The following is an 8,940-nucleotide window of genomic DNA, read 5'->3' on the forward strand; positions in this document are numbered from 1 at the left end:
AAGTCCTGGATTTTATTTGGGTGTTTTACTAGTTTTGTTTCTTCTCCTTACTGTGCATAAGATGAGGTTGATACCCGTGCATGCTTTCCTATTCTGTAAAAAGAATATATGTAGGTATAAACCTTTTGAAATTCTTGAGCTCCTTGCAGAAATGTGTCATGTGAATTCTGTATTTCCTTTTAAAAGTCTGTGCAAGTTGATGTGTCAGTAAATCAATAGCCCTAGAACCTTTGGGAATTTGAAACAATCTATCAGTTTTATGAAATTATAGCATATGTTGATTTTTCAAAATGGCACTAGTCCTAGTTCAGAGTGAATAATGCTTATGCTTCTCCCCCTGAATTTTCTCTGATCCTTCTTTTTTTTTTTTTTTTTAATGTTTATTTATTTTTGAGAGAGAAAGCGTAAGCAGGGGAGGGGCAGAGAGAGAGGGAGACACAGAATCTGAAGCAGGCTCCAGACTCTGAGCTGTCAGCACAGAGCCCGACGTGGGGCTCGAACCCACGAACTGTGAGATCATGACCTGAACCGAAGTTGGACACTCAACTGACTGAGCCACCCAGGCACCCCTTCTCTGATCCTCCTTACATATGTCATCACTGCTTACAGTGTCATCGCTGCTGGGGGGAGTAAATGCAGCTTTTTTTTTTTTTACCACCGAGTGAGGCAAGAGGAGCCAGGAGGCCAAAACAAGCGATAATCCAAAAAAGTGGAAAGGAAGTTGAACAGTTACTGAGTGCCCACTTGACAAATACACCATTCATTATTTAATCCAAATGACAGGCCAGTGATGACAGAATTTACTAGCTCTTCTAGACAGATGAGTCAACTCAGGCATAGAAGTTAAAGTGCCAAGATGCCAGTGGGGCAGGCTTGTTCCTGGTATGAAATACCAGGACTGATTAGACGCACTCCCTGCGTCTGGGAGGCGAGCCCCACCTTCTCTGATCCAGCCCGTAGGAACAGTAAATAGTTAACTCGGGAGTCAGACAGGGAGAGTTCTCTGTGGCCTTTGGTCAATTACGTGACCTCCCACATCTCAGGGTCCCCCATGGTAATGAGGCATAATACTGCTCATCTCATTGGTTTCTTATGTGTGAGCGAGCCCAGCGCAGGGCTTGTCCCGTGTCAGCCTTCAGAACTGTATATTTACTGCCTCCCAACACCCATCTCCAGCTCCCATCCCTTGTGGTCAGTCTTCCTCTGCCTCCCTTCACATTTATTGGAACAAAAGTGGCACAGCATTGCCAAGGGAGACCATCTGACATCCTTTAGGACACCCCAGGCTGAGCACCCTTGATTCTGAACACCATCCAAGTCAGAACATAGACCACCTTCCATCTTGTCCCCCAACCTCAAAGAAGGGAGGAGGACGAAGGGTGGGGGGTAGGATTTGAGCGGTAGCCCTGGTGCCAGAGGTACGTCACATCCAGACTCCCGTCAGTGCTGATGACTCGTAAGTGACATTTAGTACAGTACTTAGAAGAAATGTAAAACCTCCCTCAAAAAACCTAACAAAAGACTGTATAAAGACTTATTTGGCACCTCCGCTGGAAAAGGCTTCATAGCCAAATACAGCAGATGTGGGAGGTGAGTAGCCAACATTTTTATTGGTAATCATCCTTTTGTTCACGGAAGTGGGGGTGATATTCAAGCGCTGTATGCCAGGCAGGCGTTAGCTTTGTTCTGCTGCAGGTTTTTGTTTCTTTGTTTGTTTTTAATTCTAAAGCGCCACTGCGTTTTGTTTTTCAATTGGAGAATGGAAACGTCATTTCATTCAGTGCACATTTGCCGCTTACCTCCTGAGTGGTGGAGACTGTGGTACCAGCTGGAGATTCAAAGTCATTTCTGCAGCACCCGTCGCAGATAGGTACCGTGCATTCCCATTTTAACGAGGCTCCGAGAAGTCAGTGCTCTCAAGCCTGCTTGATTTGGACCTGTGCAGTTGAACGCCACAGTTAAGGGGCTGTGGGGTATTTGTAAGATGTTGTGAGAAGCCTTTGAAAATGACCTGCCCTGACAGTTTGCCACCCCCCTGGCCTGTCTCTTCTCCATTGTGATTGCCTCATCTCCCAGGTTCTTATTTCTTCAGGCATCACAGCAATTTCTTCATCCGCTAACAGTATAAGGATGACCCGAAGGGTAAAAGCCATGAGGTCAGAGACTGTCTAGCTTGTTTCCTGTGTCCCCAGAGCCTTGCATGGTGCCTGCCGGATGCTAGGTACTCAGTGCTCTTTGCTGACTGGCTCTGTGTGGCAGAGAGGTCTGCCAGACCTTATGACTTCATGGTATCTGGTCATTTAATGGTGATGGTGATGATGAAGAGAAAAGTTCTGTTGAAAATGAAAAAGGTAAGCTCCACCTCTGCCTTGGTTATTCATGCCTGGCCCCCTAGGAGTTGATTCACATGGTCTACCCTTGATGCCATATTGATTCTCTACTCTCTGGAAGGCGTGCTGCTTTCTTGGTGTTCCAGTTTGCTGACTCTCTGGGCACCGTTTGGCCACTCATCATTTGTCAACCTGAATTCAGTGACGGCCTTTGGATTCGGAGTCATATGGGGAAGAAGTTTAATGCTTGAAGGATTTCCACGGTGACCCAATCCCTGGGGTGTAGCTGGACACGGACACGTGGAATCTCCCCTACATGGTCTACTTAACGCTCTCTTGGAGCCCAATATCAACCTGTTTTTGCTCATATTCTCCAGCAAGGGATTTGGGCCTTCCCGCTGGAGTCTGAGGGTATTAGCCGTGGAATGAAATGCCCCGACCGCATCCAGGAGATGCTGGCACTGCCGAGCCGAACTGCGCACAGAGTTCCCATATGGCTGGAAGATGAGCCTCAGAGAATTGGGGACGTGTCAGCTCTAGACACCCAGTGCCAAGTAGCACAGATTTAAAGATTTCTTGATACTCCTAGACAGCTGAGCAGAGATTTTATCATCAGCGGCAAATGCGGCCAGCCCGTTGTCGCCTTGGCAGCATTCGTGGAATTAATTGGGACACTGAGCTGACAGGACACCAGTGTGGGGATATCTAAGAACCTTCTCTTTAGTGCTTGTGTTGTGTTTTGTGTTGAATTGTGTATTTAAGGTCCCTGGGAGGGAGGAATGTTGCCCTCTACTGGGACTCTAACTTAATTTTTTTATTCAGGCAAGTTAGCCAAAAATGTTTCTACTGATGGCAGTGTTTCTAACATGCTTAGTAGAAACTGCAATATTTTTATTAATGATCCTGAACAGTGAGAGCTATAGAGGGGATTTCCAGTTCTGATACACTTTGGCCTTCTGCCTGTGTAGGAATGTGGGGGAGTCCAATGACTTCTATTTGTTATTGGTATTCAGACAATTCACCCAGAAAATTTCCCTTGTACTTACTCTCTACACTGGGTGTTAATTACGGCAGATCTCTCTCTAGAACGTGGGTACTTTTGCTGCATGGCATGTGAGTTTCTGGTGATCTCTGCACAGAATCTTACTTTATTTTTTTTATTAAAGAGAGAGAGAGTGTATGAGCAGGGGAGAGGAGCAGAGGGAGGGAGAACGAGAGATGGAGAGTCTTAAGCACCTGAGCCAAAATCAAGAGTTGGATGCTCAACCAACTGAGCCACCCAGGTGCCCCCAAAATCCTATTTTAAATGTATTAGTGGGATCACTTGTAAAGCAAAGACCCTTTTTCTAAAATCACTCCTAATGTATTTATGATTTTTTTAATGATTGCCATTAGAAACTCAAATTCCTCTATATTGGTTAAACCTCATGGTAATTTCATGATCCATAGGACTTCCAAAATTATTTTGGTGTAATTGAATTTAATGGTGAATAAGTTGCTAAAATCTAATTTACAGCCTACAGGAATTAGCTAATAAGGCAGTTTGAATTTATTAGGGCCGTGCTTTTCAGCGGTGTGCAGTTGTAAATAAATTCACCTTGTAGAGAAACAGAACTCACGTACATGGATTTGTATGTAAATGTACAGACACAGAAACAAAGCAAAACTTTCCCAAATTTACTTACTATGTGCAGTGCACTCTGATATTTTCTATTCTATTTTCTTTTTTTTCCCTTCTGCCTTTCCTCAATCTTTCTCCCTTCTTATGCTGGTCATGACCCACCAAAATAACTCTATCATTTAACTAATGGGTCATGACCCACAGTTCCAATTCCACTCCAGTGTTGGAGTGAACACTTTCCTCTCCATCCCTTCCTTTCTCCAAGTTTATGATGTGTGTGTGTGGCTTCCTCCCTGCCTCCCTCCCTTCAGAATCCTTTGCTCTCTGTCTGATAGCAGAGCAAAATTGCTGTAAAGAGCTTCAAACCCCACCTTCAGCTCTGATGTCCTGTGCTCCTCCCCCGCCCCCAGTCTTTAGGACAAACAGACCTCTAAGAAGTGCCTTCCATGAGTGACTAACCCTGATGCATTATAGGAAAGTCCTCCTTTTGTTTACTGCTTGAGAGTAATCATTACAACTAGTTTAATAAAAAGCCCACTGTGTTACCTCTGCTCTGGTTTGGGAATATCACTGCTTAATAATAATTATATTCTAACAGTGAATATTTATTAAGCACTTACTGTGATTCAGACAAGGCTCAGTGCTTTCTGTACATTATCTCATTAAGTCTTCATAACTACCCTGTGAGACATACCATTATTTATCCCTGAGGTACTAGAAGCTGAGGCATGAAAAATCATTTGATTTGGCCAAGGTCACAGAGGACAGTGCAAGCTGAGATCTTATCCACGCTTTTATATCTCTCTACAGACATGTTATTCATAAAGCTAGTGGCCTATCTGAACAGCTCCTTTTTTGAAAGCACGTATTTGAGAATCTTAGAACACCTTGCCCTGTTTTAACCGTCCGTGCTTGTGGCTGACAAACATTCATTGAGCAATTCTGTGTCCCAGGCATTTTGCAAGGCCTGGGTGGGGGTAGACTCAGGAATGACATGGTCCCATCATATAACAGTCATACAGTGTGATGACGATGGGGGGCAGCTTGGTGAGGAGACCCCAGCAGGGAGAGGGGCAGGCGGCAGGTCCTTCACGGTAGGCTTCTCCCACCCCAGTGGCTCCTGGTCCTCTCTTCCTGAGAAGCATGGGTTGGAGGAGGAGGGCCAGGCCAGGTGCCTTTGACGCTTCATCCCATTATACAAACAAACCTTGAAGAAAGTATTGGGCAGCTCCATGGGATGATTATAACCCTTATAAGAATTCCTCTATCTTCAGGGGCTCCTGGGTGGCTCAGTCAGTTAAGAGTCTGACTCTTGATCTCGGCTCAGGTCATGAGCTCACGGTTCTTGAGATGGAGCCTCCGAGTCCGGCTCTGTGCTGGCAGTACGGATTCTGCCTCCCTCTCTCTCTCTGTCTCTCTCTCACTCACTCAAAATTAAATAAACTTAAAGAAAAAAAAAAGAATTTTTCTATCTTCAGGTTCTTACAGAGTAGAGTAGCTTTTCTTTTGCATTGTTGTTATCAACAGAGGCAGGCAAAAAATGAATCTTAGTTACTGTGAGTCAGATTATTCCATTATCTACAAGAGAAGATCCATATATTTAAATGAAATATAACTTGTGGGTGGCTTAGAAGGATCAAAGTTTTATATGTTTATGTGGCCTCATTGCTCTCTTTTCACCTTAAACCTACCTACCTATTTATTGCCCACATGCCATTGCAAATCTAGCCTCTCGAGATTGTCTCTTTTTCCTACCCTTTTCAGGCTACAAGAGAAAAACACATCATGTACTGTTTTGTGCTGGCATTAGTTATTTGAAGTCCTACAAATGACATTGAATCTGCCTGGGTGAGACAAACTGAGAGCAGACACGGTCTTCCAGGCCTCTGCTACTCAGAGAGGACCAACAGTACCTGGGAGCGTGTTAGAAAGGCAGGCCCAGGGGAGCCTGGCTGGCTTGGTCAGAAGAGCACGCAACTCTTGATCTCGGGGTCATGAGTTCGAGCCCCACATTGGATGTAGAGATTACTAAAACAATAAATAAACTTAAAAAAAAAAAAATTAGAGGAAATGCAGGTTCAGGGACCAGAATCTGCATTGTAACAAGGTCCCGGGTGATTCACATGTATATTAGAGTTTCTGAAGCCCTGGCCTAGGCCGCCCTACACCAACCATATTTTTCCCTGGGTGTGAAGCATCCAAAGGATGGCCTTTGTTCTTCTCAGTTCTGCAGTTGCTGGGGGCATACATCTGTCAGTAACAGCAAACACTTTGTGCTTCGGCCCTGCGTGTTCCTGTGACACCTACCAGTGTTCACCAGTTAGCTCTTCTGCTCGATTAAACCCTCAAAAATGTATTCCAGTAAGTTTGGGGGTCAAGTTTAACATTTGTCGAAAACAGGTTAAGTTGGGAATGAACTACAATGAATGGCACAATATATACCTTTTGATACCATTTGATACCTTCTGACATATGTGTATGCCAGTGAGGCTATCACCATGATCAAGATAATAAACAGGAATCATCCAACACCTTAAAGTTTCCATGTGCCACTTTGCATCTTTCCTTCACCCCCAGGTGACCACTAATCTGCTTTCTGTCATCATTGATAGGTAAGTTTGTGTTCCTGAACACATGATTCTGAATGGAATCATACAGCATGGCCTCTTTTGTTTAGCTTCTTTTTTTTTTTTAACTGTTTTCTTTTTTAAAAAAATATTTATTTTGAGAGAGCGAGAGAGCGCACATGCGTGCACACACACACTGCAAACGAGCGAGGCAGGGGCAGAGAGAGAGGGGAGAGAGAATCCCAAGCAGGCTCCGCACTGTCAGTATAAAGCCCTATGTGGGGCTCCAGCTCACAAACCATGAGACCGTGACCTGAGCCAAAATCAAGAATCAGATAGTTAACCGACTGAGCTACCCAGGCTCCCCTGCCTGGCTTCTTTTAGCATAATTATTTTGAGACTCCTCATGAGTAGTAGTACATGTATGAGTTCTGTTGCTAAGTAGTATTCCATCCTATGAATATAGCACAGTTTGTTTATCTGTATACTTGTTGATAAAATTTTGGGTTTCCAGCTTTGGACTCTTTACAAATAGGGCTGCCATGAACATTTGTGTACAAATCTCTGTGTGATTAACTGCTTTCTTTTCCCTTGGTAAATAAATATCTAGGAATCAAATACCCAAGTCGTATGGGCCATGTATATTTATCTTTTTAAGAAACTACCAATTGTTATGCCATATCATACCCCCCACCAGCAGTATGGGGGGGCTTCAGTTCCTTTACATTTTCCAGCGCTTGGTATTGTCTTTTTGTTTGTACCCATTTTGGTAGGAGTGATGAGGTATCTCCGAGTGGGTTTTAACTTGCCTGCTACTAATAAGCATCTTTTTGCACGCTTATTTGCTATTTATATATGTTGTTCGAAGTGGCTATTGAAATCATTAATTGAGTTGTATGTCATTATTGAGTGAGAGTTCTTTATGTATTCTGGATTAAGCTCCTTTATCAGATAGATGGCTTGGCAATACTTCTTCCAATGTGAGCTGTTTTTCTTTCTTTTAATATTGTCTTTTAAGGAGCAAAAGTTTTTGTGGTTTTGATGAAGTCCAGTTTGTCAGTTTTCTTCTCTTACAGATTGTGCTTGTGGTGTCATGTCCAAGAAATAATTTGCCTAAACCAAGGTCATAAAGGATTTCTCTTATGTCTTCTAGAAGTGTTAGAATTTTAAATTAGGTTTTACATTTACACCCACAATCCACTTTAAATTAATTTTTTTACATGGTGCGTGTAGGCTGGAAGTTTTTGTTTGTTTTGGCATATCTTTGTCCAGCTGTTCGGCATCGTTAGCTGAAAGATTGTCCTTCCTCTCCTGAATCTCCTTTGGGCCTGTGTTGAAAATCACTTGTCCACATATACGTAAATAAGCCTCTTGGCCTGTCCAGGGCCTGGCAGCAGGGGAGACCACCGGTGAAAGCAGCAAGCACTCTGGGTTCTCAGATGGCCAGGGTGACGGCTGTCTGGCCGTGGAGGCTGGACTCAGGCTTGGGGTCTTTAAAGGGTATCTGGAGCTTGCCCTGGGAGTCCTGCAACAGTGGACTTGACGAGTGTCCCTGCTATCCTTGGGCGAGTTGAGGCAATCATCCCTGAAAATCAATTTGGTAGGGTTTAATTCTCTCACTGTCCTTTGCTGAGCAAGGCTGGATAGTACATGGCAAGTACCCTTGTAGATACATAGGAGAGGCATTCATTATGTACGGTGGCTGCCTTAAGACATCGGGGCTTACTCGTCTCCTGCAATCTGCTTGAGAAGGGCCGCTGGACCAACGGGAGACGGTGACTTAGAAACCTGGGCGAGCCCATCACGTCACGGAATCCACAGTTGCACAGGCCCCGGGACAGTTCTGGGCCAGCCCTTTTCCGGTCTGAGATAAGATGTCATTCCAGACGGTGGTAGAGTTGCAGCAGACCCCAGTTCTCCTGTGCGTATGTACCACTGTGCACCTCGGGAGCCATCTGGAGTGGAGACGCCTGTTCTCCTAGAGGCTGTGGACTGGAAGACATGCCGCTGCCTTCTGGAGCTGCTGTGGGCAGGAGTCCTTATGCCTGCCTGAGAGCAGACGGAGGCCCGGGTCAGTGAGGTGACCTCAGGGGCTTCTCTAGTCCTTGTGGCGTCTCCCGCCCCCAGCAGCACTGTTGCCCCTCAGGCCCTGTGTGCAGGAAGTGCAGCACCGGAGTCCTGCAGGAAGCTGACGCCTTCCAGGTCCAGGCCGAGCCTCTCTTAGGAAGCAGGAAGAGCGAGCTCTTTTGGCACAGGGGTGCAGGTTTGTGTTAGCTGTGCGTTCCCAGACCAGCAGAGTGAATAGGGGCGAGGGCGGTGCTTTCTCGAGTGCTTCCAAGATTGACCTTGGCACCTCCGTGTGACCGAGACCCGCGTTTCATGTAGTAAACCGGAACACCCTAACACAGTGTTTGTTTTCCAG

At 45.1% G+C, this 8,940-nt stretch overlaps 1 protein-coding gene across 1 annotated transcript in view; it reads left to right on the forward strand.

The window, feature by feature from the left end:
* BEND3 (BEN domain containing 3) overlaps window positions 1-8,940 on the forward strand; it is a 34,275-nt gene that overhangs the window by 20,672 nt on the left and 4,663 nt on the right. The gene's annotated exons all lie outside the window — the stretch shown is intronic.

The sequence above is a fragment of the Acinonyx jubatus genome, chromosome B2, assembly GCF_027475565.1.
Source record: "Acinonyx jubatus isolate Ajub_Pintada_27869175 chromosome B2, VMU_Ajub_asm_v1.0, whole genome shotgun sequence".
In the NCBI taxonomy this organism is placed as follows: Eukaryota; Metazoa; Chordata; class Mammalia; order Carnivora; family Felidae; genus Acinonyx; species Acinonyx jubatus.